This window comes from Buteo buteo, chromosome Z (assembly GCF_964188355.1).
Source record: "Buteo buteo chromosome Z, bButBut1.hap1.1, whole genome shotgun sequence".
NCBI lineage: Eukaryota > Metazoa > Chordata > Aves > Accipitriformes > Accipitridae > Buteo > Buteo buteo.
The window spans coordinates 42,703,642-42,720,786 of NC_134204.1; the positions used below are offsets into that span (position 1 = coordinate 42,703,642).

At 37.1% G+C, this 17,145-nt stretch overlaps 1 protein-coding gene across 1 annotated transcript in view; it reads right to left on the reverse strand.

Annotated features, from left to right (window-relative positions):
- Nucleotides 1–17,145, reverse strand: part of LOC142027323 (guanine nucleotide-binding protein G(q) subunit alpha) — a 134,560-nt gene that overhangs the window by 37,307 nt on the left and 80,108 nt on the right. The window lies entirely within an intron of this gene.

Genomic DNA, 17,145 nt, shown 5'->3' on the forward strand with positions numbered 1-17,145 from the left:
TGAAGAAGGTTGTGAAGATGGAAAAAGGAAACAACCATTATAGGGAGTTCTAGAAATTAGGAAGAAGAGAAAAAAGCTTCACTTTTTTATGGAAAGTATACAGACCTCAACATGGATCAGCATATTATTTACCTTTCATGCTAAAAGACACTGTTAAACAGAGTTACTGACCATCCATTCTACCAACCGAACCACTCACTAGCAATTGAAACTGGGACACTCGGACAACATAAAGATAGTAAAATCCCCAAATATTCCAAGATGGATATTTTACCAAAATCTGTATTCATGTGAATGAACTTAGTGATGGTGTAGGAAGGAAACAGTAATGTTGATTTACTGAGGAAGACCTTAAAGTATATGGTGAATGAATAAGTAAGAGTACTGAGTAAATTATGAAAGAGTGATGATACACTGTGTTCAAACAAAGACAATCAGTGCTAAATATATTATATTACATTATATTATATTATATTATGACAGAAAGCAAATTAATAAATATACATATGGGCCACTATTTCAGACTTTGCTTACTCCAGTATTATTTAGATGAAATGCATGAAGCATTCACATTAAAATTTGTATTTAATTAAGCTTAATTTAAAGAAAGCTATCAGTTTAAATTTTTCAGGTACAACCTTAAGAGTATACAAACCATGCTTTTTAAATGATGACTAGTTAACTGACTTGACAGATTTAGACTCTAATGGTAGCTGAGAGAATTGAAAGGAGGGAAGGAATCTGCCTTTCAGAGACTGATTAAAAAAGTTCTTAATGTTACCACAAACATAACATAAGTTCCTACTAAAAAGAAAGGCAAGATTATTAGAAATTGTCTCTACTTTCAATTTGTACTATAAATTATGGATATTCTTAAAAAGTAATGTCTAAAATTTGGAGTTGTTAATATGAAATAATCCCTAATAATAATACTCCTTAACAAAATATACCTTCAACTGTTGTTTACTCAAGAGGAAATAAAAACCTCCAAGTTCAAGATGAAAAATGTGTGTCTTAGATGTACGGAGAACATATGTTCTCTATTATCAAACCCCAAATCTCCAAAGTTCTATCAAAGGGTATTTTATTCTACATCATGTCCACACATCCCCCAAATCTCTGGACAAATCATGAAGGGTCCCTACCTTCTCACAGCAAATAACAAGATATGGTACTTTACTTACTAAACACAAGCCAACGTTCTTGTGAAACAGGATAATTTTTTTTTTTTTATTATCTTATATGTTATCAAGTTCAGTTCTGTATTCTATTGCCTTTGTGTACTTCCAGAAGAATGAAGACCTGGGGAACTACAGGCCAGTCTCACCTCAGTGCCTGGCAAGATCATGGAGCAGATCCTTCTGGAAAATATGCTAAGACACATGGAAAATTAGGAGGTCATTGTTGAGAGCCAACATGGCTTTACTAATTGTGCCTGACAAATTAGGTGGCCTTCTACAACAGAGTTACGGCATTGGTGGATAAGGGAAGAGCAACAGATGTCATCTACCTGGACTTGTGCAAAGCATCTGCCACTGTCCCACATGACATCCTTGTCTCTAAATTGGGAGAGACATGGATTTGATGGGTGGACCACTTGGTGGATAAGTAATTGGCTGGATGGTCACATTCAAAGGGTTGCAGTCACCACTTGAGGTCCGAGTGGAGACCCAGTGACAAGTGGTGCTGCTCAGGGGTCCATATTGGGACTGACACTCTTTAACATCCTTGTCACCGACATGGACAGCAGGGTTGAGTGCGCACTCAGCAAGTTTGCCAAGGACACCAAGCTGTGTGGTGTGGTCGACACTGGAGATAAAGGATGCTATCCAGAGGGACCTCGACAGGCTTGAGAGGTGGGCCTGTGTGAACCTCATGAAGTTCAACAAGGCCAAGTGCAAGGTCCTGCACATGGGTCAGGGCAATCCCAAGCATAAATACAGGCTGGGCAGAGAATGGATTGAGAGCAGCCCTGAGGAGAAGGACTTGGGGATACTGGTGGATGAAAAGATGGACCTAAGCTGGCAATGTGCGCTCACAGCCCAGAAAGCTAACTGTATCCTGGGCTGCATCAAAAGAAGCGTGACCAGCAGGTCAAGGGAGGTGATTCTGCCCCTCTACTCTGCTCTTGTGAGACCCCACCTGGAGTACAGCATTTAGCTCTGGGGTCCCCAATATAAGAAGGACATCGACCTGTTGGAGTGAGTCCAGAAGAGGGCCACAAAGATGATCAGAGGGCTGGAGCACCTCCCCTATGAGGACAGGCTGAGACAGTTGGGGTTGTTCAGGCTGGAGAAGAGAAGGCTCCAGGGAGACCCTACTGCAGCCTTCCAGTACCTAAAGGGGGCCTACAGGAAATATGGAGAGGGATGTCTTACAAGGGCATGTAGTGATAGGACAAGGGGTAATGCATTTAAACTGAAGAGGGTAGATTTAGATCAGACATGAGGAAGAAATTCTTTACTGTGAGGGTGGTGAGGCACTGGAACAGGTTGCCCAAGGGAAGTTGTGGATGCCCCATCCCTGGAAGTGTTCAAGGCCAGGCTGGATGGGGCTTCGAGCAACCTGGTCTAGTGGAAGGTGTCCCTGCCTGTGGCGGGGGGTTGGAACTAGATGACCTTTAAGGTCCCTTCCAACCCAAACCATTCTATGATTCTATGCCTTGAATATTTTCTCACAGCTTAAGACAAACTGATGAAAGAATATATTCAGATACTGGTTTTGGGTTTTTTTCACTTTGGCTCTGAAATTACAGCGAACCAATACCAAAATGCTAACAGAACTAAAGAATAATTTACTATTCAAAAGCTTTCACTTGAAAGCTGCCATACCTGAAGTATTTCTCCAACAGTTCCCTGAACATTCTCTAACAGGTGCTCAAGTATTCCACATTGGTAGAAGAGAAAGTCTTAAAAGGTAATTACTTTATTCAGTTACCTATCTAGACTTATTACTACAAAGTTTTCCAAGATCCTGCATTGTTTTATTTATCAGTTCTGTGTGTTCTGACATGCAATTAATATGACTTTGCACTATGCAACAAAACTTACAAAATAAACTATGATACATGCCAAGAAGTTGCCTCAATTGAAAACTGATTCAACTTTTTAAAAAGAAATAGCATTTCCTCAGCGAACACTGATTCTGCTTCCCTGGGGTTTGCTTGGGCAGACTCATGACAGCTTGCACCCTACTGAGTGATACACAGCTCTTCACATCAGTGCTGCTTCTCTTAGAAAAGTAATGACCCTTCACATAGATTTCAAATCTTTATTAATCCTCAGCTATGCCTTCTTGTTCCCAGAGTTACTAGGCTTTCCTGTAGAAAACAATTTTTCTTTGAGAGTCTTTGTCAGGCAACATCATTTGCTGGCTTCTAATTTCTGGTGGTGGAGACAGATATCAAAATACAGGATCGCATCTATTGGCTTAATTTTTCTCTCATTTGCCCTGGTACAAGTCAAAAATAATTCTAGTGAAACCTTGTGAGATGGAGAAGCATAAATTTAATGCAGAAGAATAATCAGTCATGCATGATGTGTGGTGCCACTGCTAATTACTGGCTTTAGTTTCCTTCCACTAATGTAAATAGCAAATTTGGAACATAAGTTTTGATGTTAGCACTCAAACATGAAAAAACCTAAGGACTCATTAAACCAGTTTATGCAATTATAAACGTTATCGAGTACTTGTTCATCTTTACTAACCCTTTCACTTTACCCGAAATTTGACATTTGGGGGGTCAAGAAGAGAAAAGTCAAGCTTGTTGACCATGAGAAAATTGTACCTTCTTAGGTTCTCTCTTCTGGGACACCAATAATTGTTATCAAAGCATTAAAACAAACAAAAAAATCCCCCAAATGACAGAAACAACTGAAGGGTTCTCTAAGTACCACCAAATTAAAACTGGTCATTAAGATGTAACTACTAGTTCAGCTGTAATGTTCCAAAACCAAAATCTAGATGGTGTAGGTGACTTTTCAGTCCGATACACTTTTGACATCAGCAGTCAACGTTTTCCATGGTCTTCAGGGAATATAAGAATACTTGTAACAATTTCCACATTACTTGCCAGAAATCTTATAAACACTCATTCAATTCCCTTTAGCAAATCACACCTCTCCTAAATTTAAGAGCTTCTTCATTATTTCTACAAGTATTTAAAAATTATCCCAGAATCAGAAAACTGGAATTTTTCGGAATGGTACTGGATTCTGAAACTAGGAAATCTGAGCCTGAGGAGATACCAAAATAGCTATCATTTATACTTCTTCATTCCCCTCAGAAAACTATTGACAGTGTTAAAAACTAATGCTGGGCTTAAATAGCATTATAGTTTTATGCTGGTCTTTCTGGCAATGCTCTTTTGGCCACACTCTATTAATAAGAAGTTTATTTTTTTAATCTCTAGGCTTCATCATGTGAGTTTTCTACTTACTCTCTTCATAATTTTTTCAAAGCTCTGATGCTGAGTGGAAGTCATTACAAAGACCATCATCATGGCCATGGATTTGTCTCTTTGCAGGGGGGGGAGCCTGGGACAGGAATTCTTGATAGTGCAGCTTAAAAGCAGAAATTATTATTTATGCCATCTCAACAACATGAGTCATTTACAGATTCAGACCCCAGTGACTTGTAATCTACAAGTGTGGTTCAGACAAATACCATGCCTTATAGGGCTGTATAGCAAGATATGCTCCTTTGCAGATTCCTGCAAACCTCCAGCTATTTGAAGCAGGTACAACATTCAAGAAGAGTAACACTAGTCTATTTCACTGTCTTGAAAACTAGACAGTTGGGGGATGTGCCCCTTAACATGTCAGAAAGCAGCAAATTCTGACTGATAACCAAAGTAGGAAAGTCTTTTTACACAGCAGCCCACAACAAACAGTTTGTGTGAGGACTGTAAAGAGGATGTTGCTTCCCTTGAGCAACTTTAGAGCACAGAATGGACTAGGGTGAACAGGGAGAAGGTTTCATAGTGTGCTATACCAAAGAACCGTAATTCAATTAATCAAGTGTGCTACGAATTGCTGAAACAAGGCTTCGTGCAATGCGAATCACCCTTCTGTTGCTGACAAAGGTTAACAGGGTATCAAACTACCTAAATCAGAATTTATCACCCTTTCCTGTTTCACATTCTAACCTTTGGAAAGAAAAAAATAGCATAACTCTTTGAAAAATCTAAAAATATGAGTTTGCATGAAGAAAATTTTTTTGTTACTGCTCATTGTCTGTAAAAAGCCTAGGATAATGCACCCTAACCCATGGCTTATGGGCAGTACAGTGAAATGAGAAGGATTAAAACAAGTTCTCTTGTGACTTAGGTTGGAAATTTAATCCATTTAAAATGCATTGTTAAACACTAGTTGTAATACTTTTATGTATCTAAACACTGGAATAACAAACGTCTACATGTATGAGGTTTGGGGTTTTTTTGTTTGTTTTGTTTTTGTTTTTTCTTTAGTAGGGCTCAGAGAAAGCTTAGGAAGTAGCTGAATAAACAAGAACTTTATTTGTACACTGCAATCAGAGTCCTGAGTTTTCTTGCTGTCTTTCTTACTTTTAATCTGCACCAGACATGGAAGACAGCCACCACTACAGGGCTGCAACCAGAACATTCAAGCATGCTTTTACCAAGGATTATATCAAAATTTCTATATAGATAACAGAAAAGGCTTCTGAAACCTACATTTAAAGGTCATATTATCTTTATAGTCCTTCTTGAAAAAAAGCTGTTTTAATAACACAGCAATAGAAACACAACAAAACAACTTCTTGTCACCCTAGCAGGCTCTCTTGCAAGTGTTACAAGACACATGAGTAATGTCAAAGGAGAAGACAGGTGAGATTAAGTGTACAATTTAAATACAGAATTCAGACCTTCGTAAATGTGCTTTGTTGAAGTTACCCTACTATTCTATCCTGAAGTTTCTGATCCTCTTTTTATAAACAAAAGGTTTTGATAGCAACAAAATGAGATTTTTCTGATGTCAGGCAGCAAAGTAAGAAGCTATCTTCCTCCCTGATAACTACTTTACCCAGTAGAATAACTCTTAGAAAGTTAGCCGAGTTAGAAAATTAAGTATATAAAAATACAGTTTCCCTTCATGAAACATGAGATGCTCTCCTATGAGATGGAACATATGCATTGTTTATTTAGGGAAAGGAAAGCCATGGGATGGTGCAATTGCAGCGGCACAGTGTAGATACTGTTTAGAAGTAAATAGATCTCAAGAGCCCAAAGCTAACATAGACTCATTCTGCTATGGTGGATCATAGTACGGGGCAACAAAGGGTGCGATCATTTTTCTACTTACTGTCCAGCTTTCCTGTTTTCCATATATAAACTTCAGGTTGCCTGGCTACTACTGTTAAGCTGTTGCCTAACAAATAAAAGCAACATAAATATATAAACATTAACATTGCTGTTACTTTGATAGAATATCTAATCCATGTAACGGCCTGAATTACCACTTTTATGGCTATTCACTCCTTCCCTCTCAAAACGCCTTACCTATTGTAATACTTCCATCAACTGAAACAAATTGTTCAGCAAACACTTCTGGCAATCAACCTCTACAGAACAAACCAGGTTTTCAAAACAAAGAAGAAAATAGAAAAACATGGAGAAAAAGAGAAATGAAGCATCCATAAGCCATTGCCTCTCTACGAAAAGGACAACGAGGCAGGTGAAGTAAAAGGAATCAGTCCTACAGTGATCTTATGTAACTTCAACTTAAAGTCTTTGCCATTTCTTCCTCTATGAAGAAGGCTACGTTTTGGACATTCATCCTAATCTTGTTAGCAGTAATTCTAAGCAGAGTAATTTACAAGAAAACTCTGGTAAAAGAATTGATAACTCCAGACTTAATACAATAAAAATCTTCCTGAATTCTTATCTCTAAAATAAAAATAGAAAATTGGCTTTTAAATTTTTGTATTATGTAACACAGTATTTCAACCTAAAGATCTCAAAGCACTTCACAAAGGTCATAAGTACCACTAAGTGCAGTTACATAAAATTGTCACAACACACAGGTCAATCATTTCCAATGGTGAAAGTGTAATTTTATCAATGTTTAATTAACAGCAATTACTGCTAGATTATTATTACACTTAAGACTAAGATTCAGTCCTGTAGGAGAAAGTAATGGTTACCTTCAAATGGTAATACCTCTTCTGTAAGTATATTTAATGAGGTTACTGACAAGAGTAGAAAACCTGATGTGTCTACATCACAAGTCACAGGAGTGTTAACTGGCATACCATACCATGTTACTTACCCAGATGCCCATACACAAACACACATGTCTTCACACGTCTCCCACTAAAAAATACACTTTGTCTAAACTATCACTTCAATTTAGTGAAATGCCTCTGTGATCATTTGAAGAAAACTTTCCTTCAAGTAACAGATTCCACAGATTTATCATAGCTTTCTACAGCCAAATAATTCAGGCCCAGTTTCCTAATGTACAAATTGTCCTTAAAAGGGTGTGAAGGAAAAATAAAAATTTACTTTGTTGCAAGACCCAGGAAGCTTCCTCTATCAAACCAAAGACACAGCCTTTTATCTTGCTAATAGTATTTATTTTTGCTTTTGTTTGTTTTTCAGTTTTGGTTCTTCTCTGCTCCATAAAAGTTTTTAATTTTGCTATAATGTGCTATTTAAGTGTACTACTTAATTTTAGGAGAACTGTTTTAGAAAAGTATGTCTCCAGAATGGGGAAGAGGGTAATTCTGAGGCAGAATTATATATTATCACTCCCTTTAACCAAGACACAGTAGAATTATACATCTTCCAGCAGATAAGGTGCCGATAATGACGTTCATTCCATCTAAACATACCATATATGAAAAACGTAGATTGCCATGTGTTTTTAAGACCTACACTGGTCCTACAAGAATACACACTGAAGCCACTTGACTTTCACATCTTGATATTGCCAGGGTGAGGAAGGAATGGATTTAAGACTTAAGGAAAAGTATTTCTTCAATTTATTTTTGCAGTAATAGGAAAATGAAGGGATTACCAAAGGTACTTGGAGATACCTGATCCTACACAATCTGCTCTAAGAGAGAAACTTAACTGCTGAAAAAGTTCTTTTAATTCAGCACTATTATTAAAAAAAATGTTCATACTTGCAAGACTCAGCTCTCCGGCACTGTAGGACTACATTAATAGTGGTTAGGATTTGCAGAAGAATTCCTTTCTGTCAATGATTTGACATTATATTACTACAAAGTACTTGCTTTCTTTAGCTATTTTTGTACATCTAAATTAAGCCAGGTTTTACTAATTTACTCAAAGTAGTATTTTACTGAATTACCACAGTGGTTAACTATGGCAACAATAGCAGTTAGCCAAAAAAACTCAGGAAAAAACCCACTTGTTGCCAAATATCCATTTCATCTTTCCAGCTATAGGAGGAACTAAAATCATCTTTTTCCTGTAAAGCAGCATCAGTCTTCAGAACAAAACATTAGCCAGATCTCTGAGGAAAAGCTTCATCAATCAAAAAGGCATAAAATAGTAATGCTGCTTTCTCTTTTCTTTATCCTTTGTACGGAGCAAGAATGCCCACAGAGCATTCCAAAATCTTGGAATTCACAAGACTGGCCTGTCATCTTCTCCTGGACAACCCATGACCCCATAGAAAATGGAAGGATAAAACAGGCAAAAAGCACTGCATGTTCTTCAATTGCCTGATTCATGATAAACACATGGGGTCAGGGAAGCCACTTCAAAATGTGGATACATAAGGATGTTACAGGAGAAGTCACAGACCTTTTTTTGTCTTTGTTTGGTTAGCTTATTTATTTACGTGTCCCTCTCCTGTGAAGAGCAGGTACCACCTAGTGAATGGAGTAAAGGGGATAAACACCCCAAAAGTCTGACATTGCCACAGGCTACTGTTGTCCTGTTACTGAACTGAATTACAAGTCAGAAACTGCTATCGAGTCTGAAATTTCTCTCAGAAAAACTCTGCAACAGGATTTCAGACCTAGCTGACAGTCATAAGGAAAAAACGGATTAAACAGCAGAAACTTTAAGAAACAAGTCATCTGCTTGCTGCCAAATGTGTGCCAACAGTGGCTCTTTTGTGAAGCCCCCAAATGGACTGATGGACAACGAAATACAGTGAAGAACTACCTTACTGTTTCATTATACTGCTATTTATTTCAATTCTTAAAAAACACTCACTGTCTAGCTTTGTTTGAGATCAGGTCACAAGACAAAGTGGGAAAAAGAGAACCTTATCAACACACTTAGAATGGAAAAGACACTAAAATAAATCTAATAATATAATTTTCCTTAGCCAATGTCTTTAGCTTCTCGATCATACTATATAATTTAAAAATATGAATGAGAGCTAAATTTTCAATCTCATGCATGAAGCGAGTCTAATTTTTCTATGGCTGTTGCTTTTAAAAAGCGTGGACCTACCTGGACAGCATATTTAATAAGTTCATTTCCAAGAACTGTATGTGCAAGTGTCCAAAATTATAACATCTAAAAAATTATGGAAAATCTCAGAAGAGAGATTTGAAATGGTTCTTCATCCAAAACATTTGTAATTTAACTGATAGCTAAACGGCTCCCTGCGCATTCTACCATGCAATTTTCTTGTATTTACATCATTATATTAAAATGTAGATGCAACTGTAAGCATTTATAAACACAAGCCTTATATGTTCTCTGTGTTCCTGGCCCGAGAAGGAAGAACAGCTAAACCCCAAAATATCTGTCACTGGAAGGGACACGGGGAACTTCTCACTCCCTCTTGGCTACACAAGATCTAGGCTCCATGAGAGATAACTCGGTATCTTGTCAATTGCCCTATGTTCTCTCTGACGACAGAGGAGGTGAAAGACAGAATCAGAAATTTCAACTTCAGATTTTAGTTATTCATTCTGCTTCTCTTCTTCACTAGATCTAGCTGCTTGATTTTTAGATACAAAATAAAATATGCTCTATATAGTGTCAGATCTGTTAAACAAAAATGATTGGCTCTTTTATCCTCCCAAGTTTCATATCCCTAAGTCTTCACACAGGTCTTCAAGATTTCTAGGGGACTTTTTGGCTACTTTCTTTCTTAGGTAACATTTTTATGAGGTCAGATCATTTTAAGCATTACAACTTTGTTTGTTAATGACTGCATAGGCACACTTTTCAAATACTGCCATGGCTAGGAAAGCTGAGCTGGAAGAAGACATCCACATCCAAAAACTGAACAGCGGGTTGCAAAGACCTATTCCGAAAAAAATCATACTTAATATTTACTCTTGAATGTGTGGCATGTTACATTTGCAATGGATTATAAATTAGGCACTTTCACATCTCCTGCTGGTAATAAATGTAGCACCCTAGCTGAAATTTTTACACTTTGGTTCTGAAATTGAGTAGGTAGTGAATACTTTCCTGACACGTGCTGTAAAAATCTGTCATTTTTGCTGTTGAGGATGCTGGAAACAGAAACTGCTTTGCTCTCTGGACAACATTTTTATTTTGTAGAGTTGGGCAAATTCTACTGCTAACTTTCAGAAACCTCTTTATAGATCAGGCAACCACCATGTCCTTTCCAACTTCTTTAGCAATTCACCTCCAAATAATTTTTTGTCTTGTTGGGAGGCTAGATATTCTGCTCTGAAATTGCTCAAGTTAATCTGCGTAAGCATCCTACTTGATTACAGTCACTTCTGATAAAATACTTTTTAAAAAAAAAATGTACATGCAATTATATTCTAAGTGTGAACAATAGCTTCCACTTCTTTAATTACAGAATTCATTTATATACATTAGGACTGTATTACATTAATTCAGCAAGTTTAGTTTGTATTCCAAGCTCTGCCTAATTTTGCTTTGAAGAAAACAGAGCAACAAGTGAAATATAGGTTATATAAGTGAAGAGAGATCCAGAGCCCTGGACTGCAAAGTTATTTTACTATTAAGTTTAAAACAGACGTAGTCCTAGAACTTCAAGTTTTGACTTGTTTTCCAAATGTTACTTTTACTGCCAAATTTTTGAAGGTTTTCAGGAGGTGTCAAAATTCTGAGATTCATACCTTGGTTCAGATAAATCCTTAAGATTCCCAAGGAGGTAGTGAAAGATATCTACTGAAGTTTTGAAATGGTTCAAAACAAACTGTAGCATTTGAGTTCTAACATTGCTAATCTGAACATAAAACTAAATCCAACCTTTTTCTCTTGACATAGTCACTAGGAACAACGTGCATCCTCATGAAGTCCTCACAAGTAATAACTGACAAGCCCAAGTGTGTAATATCTTTTTCTAGTGATAAAACCTATCATAACTCAATTATAACTCAAATCTGCAGTGACAGAAACTGACAAAAACATTTCAGATTTGAACCAGGCAACAAGATCTCCCCTCACAACAGTTTTTACAGCTAACATGAATTATCCAAATTATGGGTCTATCTATATAAAGAAAGTATTATCAACGAATGTTTTCAAAAACACATCCAAGCATGTATATACAATCACGTTTTCAGGAAAATATCCATGTCCTTGGCTTTTCTTTCTTTTTTTTCTGAGGACCATTTTTAATCTGAGATCTTCAAACTGTGCAGTAATCCTACAAGTAATTATTGTACACACACATAAGACAATACACCATTGTTTCTTAGGCTAGCTAAACCAGTTCATATACACACAGCAAAAACATGAGCTACTGGACTGCTTCGTAGCACCACCCCAGATAAACTCCAGGTAGGTGTCACTAAAACTACTGCATTGAGCTCACATTCAGTAAATACAGAAGTGGGAGGGGGTGTACTTGCATCTGGTAAACTCAAATAACTCTATATATTCAGCTGGTATAAACTGGGGCAGGCTCAGAGCTTTTCCTAACAGCAGTGAACAGAGAACAATGCCAACCCTGGAGTCAGGGATGCATTTTCCATTTCACCACAATTCCTCATCATGCATATGGTTCAATAGCACGTGCCTGACAAGCTCATCATCAGGAAACAGTATTCAAAGTATTGGACCATATGGTAACAAACCAAAAGTGCCCCCTCACGATCTTTCTTGTAAAGCATCTTCCACCTGCTTTGCCCACAAAAAAATTTTTTAAAAAAGGATCTGGAAACTAGAAGGTGTTCAAAAAGCAAAAAAAAAAAGAAAGAAAATTCAACTGCCAGTCTCTCTAGAGTAACTTCTGAAAACTGTAATTCTTTCTAATGCTAGCTACAAGGACTAGCTTAAACCTGTGTGCTTGAGTGATACCAACACATCTGTCTATTGTACATAATATTTATCCTAGCTCCCCAAGAAGCTAGGATAAATCACTGAAATTTTTAATTACTCCTTCTCCTACTTCACATGCATCATAGGTTTTAAAGAGCTTTATAGCAGGCTTCATGCCCTAGCACCTGTTTTTGAAGAATGGTGTTCAATAACAGTGTTGCAAATAATGACCAGTTTTTCCACAATCATATTTTTGTATTGTGGTACAGTTGAATTTATGGAAGAGAATGTTATACAAACATGGACATGCTGAAATTTTCATTCCATTTTCAAGCAAAATAACTGGCTGTACTTCACAATCCCACAAGAATCCACTATCTCAGTCAACCATTGCAATACAACAGTAACTACATTAAAAAAATAAATAAAAGGACAATGTTTCACTATATGAGTTCTCACCTAAGAAGCATAGAGATGCACAGAACTCCTGCTGAGCCTCACTCCTGTACAAAGCCTCAATGAGTCTTGCACTACAGACGTTTTTAAGGATCAAAGGAATAACAGCTTTGCTTGGCTTCCTGGATTCAAACAGCTAGAACTGAAAAGACTGTATGCCTCTTCACAGACTAGATGTTACGGCCAGTTGATTCAGGCAGTTCAGAAATTCAGCCACCCCATCCACTTGCCTACTCAAAGGAACTGCAGAAGTTTCACTACATTTACAATCTAAAGAACCTATGGTCAACATAGGACAGACCCAGGGAAACAAAGAGCATGCTCTTTTTAAGGGAATTATGTCATCGTTAACTCTGTTTCAATTCAGAAGAGGAAGTATTACACGAAAAATAATCCTGTACAGAATTCTATCATATCAACTTTCACAATTATAATTCGCACATTAAAAAAAAAAAAAAGCACTGCAAAGAAAAGCATTTCGTCTCTGTATTTTTAAGCTATTACTTTCTCTTATTTTTAAAGGAGGAGAGTGCCCTCTGCTGACTAGCACATAACAGCGAAGGCAGTTATTTCAAACTGGTATTTCTAGAAATATCAGAGGACTGGGAGGATCCCTTTCAAAATAATGAATGATTCCAGCAGGAATTTTCCTCTGCAAAAATTGCAACTAACTTAAATGGTTACATTTGTGTGTTGTCCAACCAAGAAAATTGTCTTTCTCAACAATTACATCATTTCTTGGAAGTAAACTCTGAATGTGAGTTTCAGACCTATCCTAGGCATGCAAAGCTATATGATACCCTATCATGTACTTCTTTCGGGTGGTTTCATTAATCCTTTTATGTCTAGAGTAATAAATTGGCAGGACTGAATTAAGGGGGCAAAACGTAATCTCAGATGAAAAGCTGTTGTTTAGAACAGGGTCATACAAGAATGAATTTAGCCCCAAGACGTTAAAGATAGCATGCCAACATGATTTTCTCTAGAGAAATGACAGACATATTATACCACGGTGATGAGTAACTATTTGAAACATGCCTTGAGGGAGAATTAAAAAAAAGTTTTATGCCATGAGTGACCTAAAAAAGTGATAACTTCTTCATAAATCAGGTACAATCTTCTCATTCCTAGAAATAAACAATATTTCTGCTGGCTCAAATCAGATGCCAAGAAGAGCTTACTTAAAGAAGAATAGCAAAGCACTGCTGACTCCTCTTTCAAGGCTTCAGGCACAATACCAGTCTCCTGAAATATGCTGCCAACTTCTATCATTAGGAAGGAGGAAGAAAAACCAATAAAACACAACATCTTTCTTATGCAGAAATCACAGAATCAAGTTTTATATAAATTAGAGCTTGAAAAGCTTCTTCCTTTGCTGCCTGATGTGTGTAAAATTGATTCATAGTCTGACAACCTAATTAATATGTATTTTTAAATTATTAATTTTGCTTACTAACTATTCACTACTTAAAGGGAGAAGTCACACTAGGCTTTTTAACAACCATGTGGAAAGACTTATTCATCTGCCAAAGCACAAATGGATTATCCTCCCAAGACATTAGCCAAAATATGACATGGTCCTTATAAATGTACCACTAGTCATCAAATGAGGGGAAATAGTTTTTTGGAGGGTTTTTTAAATTTGCTTGTAGTATGTTTTTAGTAATCTAAATGGTTTATAAAAGCCCATGCTTTCAGTAAGAGTTAAATCTATGTGAAGGAAAGAAAAACTGAAGACTTTTTTGAATTAATTTTGATTGAACTGTATCTGGAAGAAGCTTCTGAGAATTGAGTAAGATGGGTAGAAAAGTGACAACACAGTCTATTGAGAAAAACTGTGTATCCTCATTATTAGTACAGCAAGGTTTCCATACTCAGTCACCTAATCCTGCTGTGTAATATACTCTGGAGATTCTCCAGGACACAGCAAGGAGATGAAGATCTAGGGACAAAGTCAGCAGCTGCATACTGACATATCACATCAAGTCTCCTGGAGTCAACAGGTTCTACTTAGCTACAAATTTCCTAATCTACTCCCTTAATTTTTTTATTTTTTTCAGAAATGTCCAAGACAGTTTCCCAGAAAATCTTCAAGACAAATTTATCAAGTTAGTTTAGGGAAGCTGTTGGTGTAGAAAAGACAGGCTGTTAGTGTTACATTCTGCTATCCAGAAAAAATGCCTACTAATAGGTCTTATCTACCCCATTCACAAGCACTGTCAGAGACAGGCAACTACTTAGGAAATCAGCATGCAGCTACCACACACACACACAAACAAACATTTTGAACTGGAATTACAGGATTAATGCAAATGCTGATATTAAGACTGAACTAGATGGTTAGCAAAAATAGTCTGTCATTAGTTTTTAAAATGGAAAATATCATTAATTCACCTTAAGAAACCACAAAAGCCAGCAAAGCACTATTGCACTGACCAAGTACCAACTGATGTGATCATCTAGATTTCTGTTTTCTTCACTGAGCTTTAAACTCTCTCCCAACATGTAAATGACCCTAATTCCTTTTTGGACAGGGTAGGTAAGTATTTTAGTTCAGACTTTTGGCCTAAAATGAACCACAAATTGGATTAAACATGAATAATATTTAGCTTCACTGAATAATTATAGTACTTTGATTTCACGTAATCACCCCACCTACAGAGCACATCTCAGACCAGGAACACTTCTGCATGTTTGTAGGTAGGCCAGGACATTATTAATCAAATTAAAGTGAGCACAGCTAGAGGGGAGGAATTAGAAGCTTTACGCTGGTTTTGCAGCCATTAACCCTTTCTTTGGAAGTGCTGATCACTAAATCTTCTGCAAAAGCACCGCAGCCCCCCAGTCACTCTAATGCACAATGATGGTTAGTGACCTGATAGCCCATGCCACTGTAGGCACTTGGCAGTCTGTGCATTTAGGTATGCGACCACTGTCAAACAACCTCTGCAGTCAAATATACAAAGCAGTAGGAGACTTGTGCGGGACAAGACACTCTCAGCATGATCACAAACCCTACTTGGAAACATTATCTTAAGTTGGAGAATGCATGGTAAGGACGTGGTTCTGCCACCTCCTTTGTATTTTGGTGCACTTCACACTATTATTTTGATGCTATAACTAATACATATTTTCAAATGACTGATTTAAATGACAGACTTAGTTAAAAAGGTCAACACTGAGCACATAGAGGGGACCCTTAAAGATGCATGCTAACTATGTAGTTATGGAATGTAGCATGGAATGTCCCTTACAATAAAGTCTGAATTTTATGATCAAAACACAATCATATATTGGTTCAGATGTCAACATAACGAGGTTGGAGCACCTCTTATTCTACAACAGTACTCTCAGTTGCAATCTCTCTCATGCCATCAAAATTGTTTTCAACCAAAATCCATTAGCTGTGGATTATAACGGATTTACAGTAGCTGAGTAATCCACTGCAGTGGCGTCACAGTGGTGAATTATTTTTAATTATATAATAAAATAATAAAAATCACTTAATGGAAAGCAAGGAAATACACAGTACAGTTCAAAGAAAATACTAAACTTTCTCTTATTTGTGGCACAGGACAAAGGAACCCAGAACCTATGACTTCCAGAAGAGTTCAGTGCTGTTTCCCCTCCATCTTCTTCCTTTCCTTTTATAGCACACTAATTGCTGTAACTGTTAAACTGCTGCATATTGAACTGTTTTAAATTTTAGAATATGGCTTTAAAAAAAAAATTAAAATCTTAGAAAATAGGGTATCAAATTCTGCTATGAGATTTTTCCAAGTACTAATCAGTCCTTTTCTTCTTTGATCACAAATTGCAAATAGTTTTCCTCATTATTTTTCAAAATTCATCTTTTCACAATACAGAAAATCTTCCTTAGATAGGGGCTCTATGATGGAGAAAGTTATCAGTACATTCACCACCAGAAGTATTTATCTAAAGGCAAATTTGGATCACAAATCACATTTACCTTTCACAAACCACTAATCATAGAACAGTAAAATCATTCCATTCTATAAGGGAAAAAAGTAAGATACCAGTTTGAGGTCAGCAAGTCTTTTGCTCTTTGTAGGTCACCCTCTTTTCAATTTAAGCAGCAAAAAGCCAGAAATGTTTGCAGTGTTTCCTCCTGAGAGTCAGCACATGACTCAAGTATAATGGAGGGAAAAAACCACATAAAGAACAAAACGGTTTGGATAAGAACAGGAGGCTCTGTCTCTGCACACTTCTACGGCTGCTGCTCTGCAGAAGCCGTCTCAGCCTCCCACACCACAGCATCACAGGTACTGCACAGTGCTGAGAGGGGTGTCCTGGTTTCAGCTGGGATAGAGTTAACTGTCTTCCTAGTAGCTGGTACAGTGCTATGTTGTGAGTTCAGTACGCAAAGAATGTCGATAACACACTGATGTTTTCAGTTGTTGCTAAGTAGTTTTTAGTTTAAAGTCAAGGATTTTTCAGCTTCTCATGCCCAG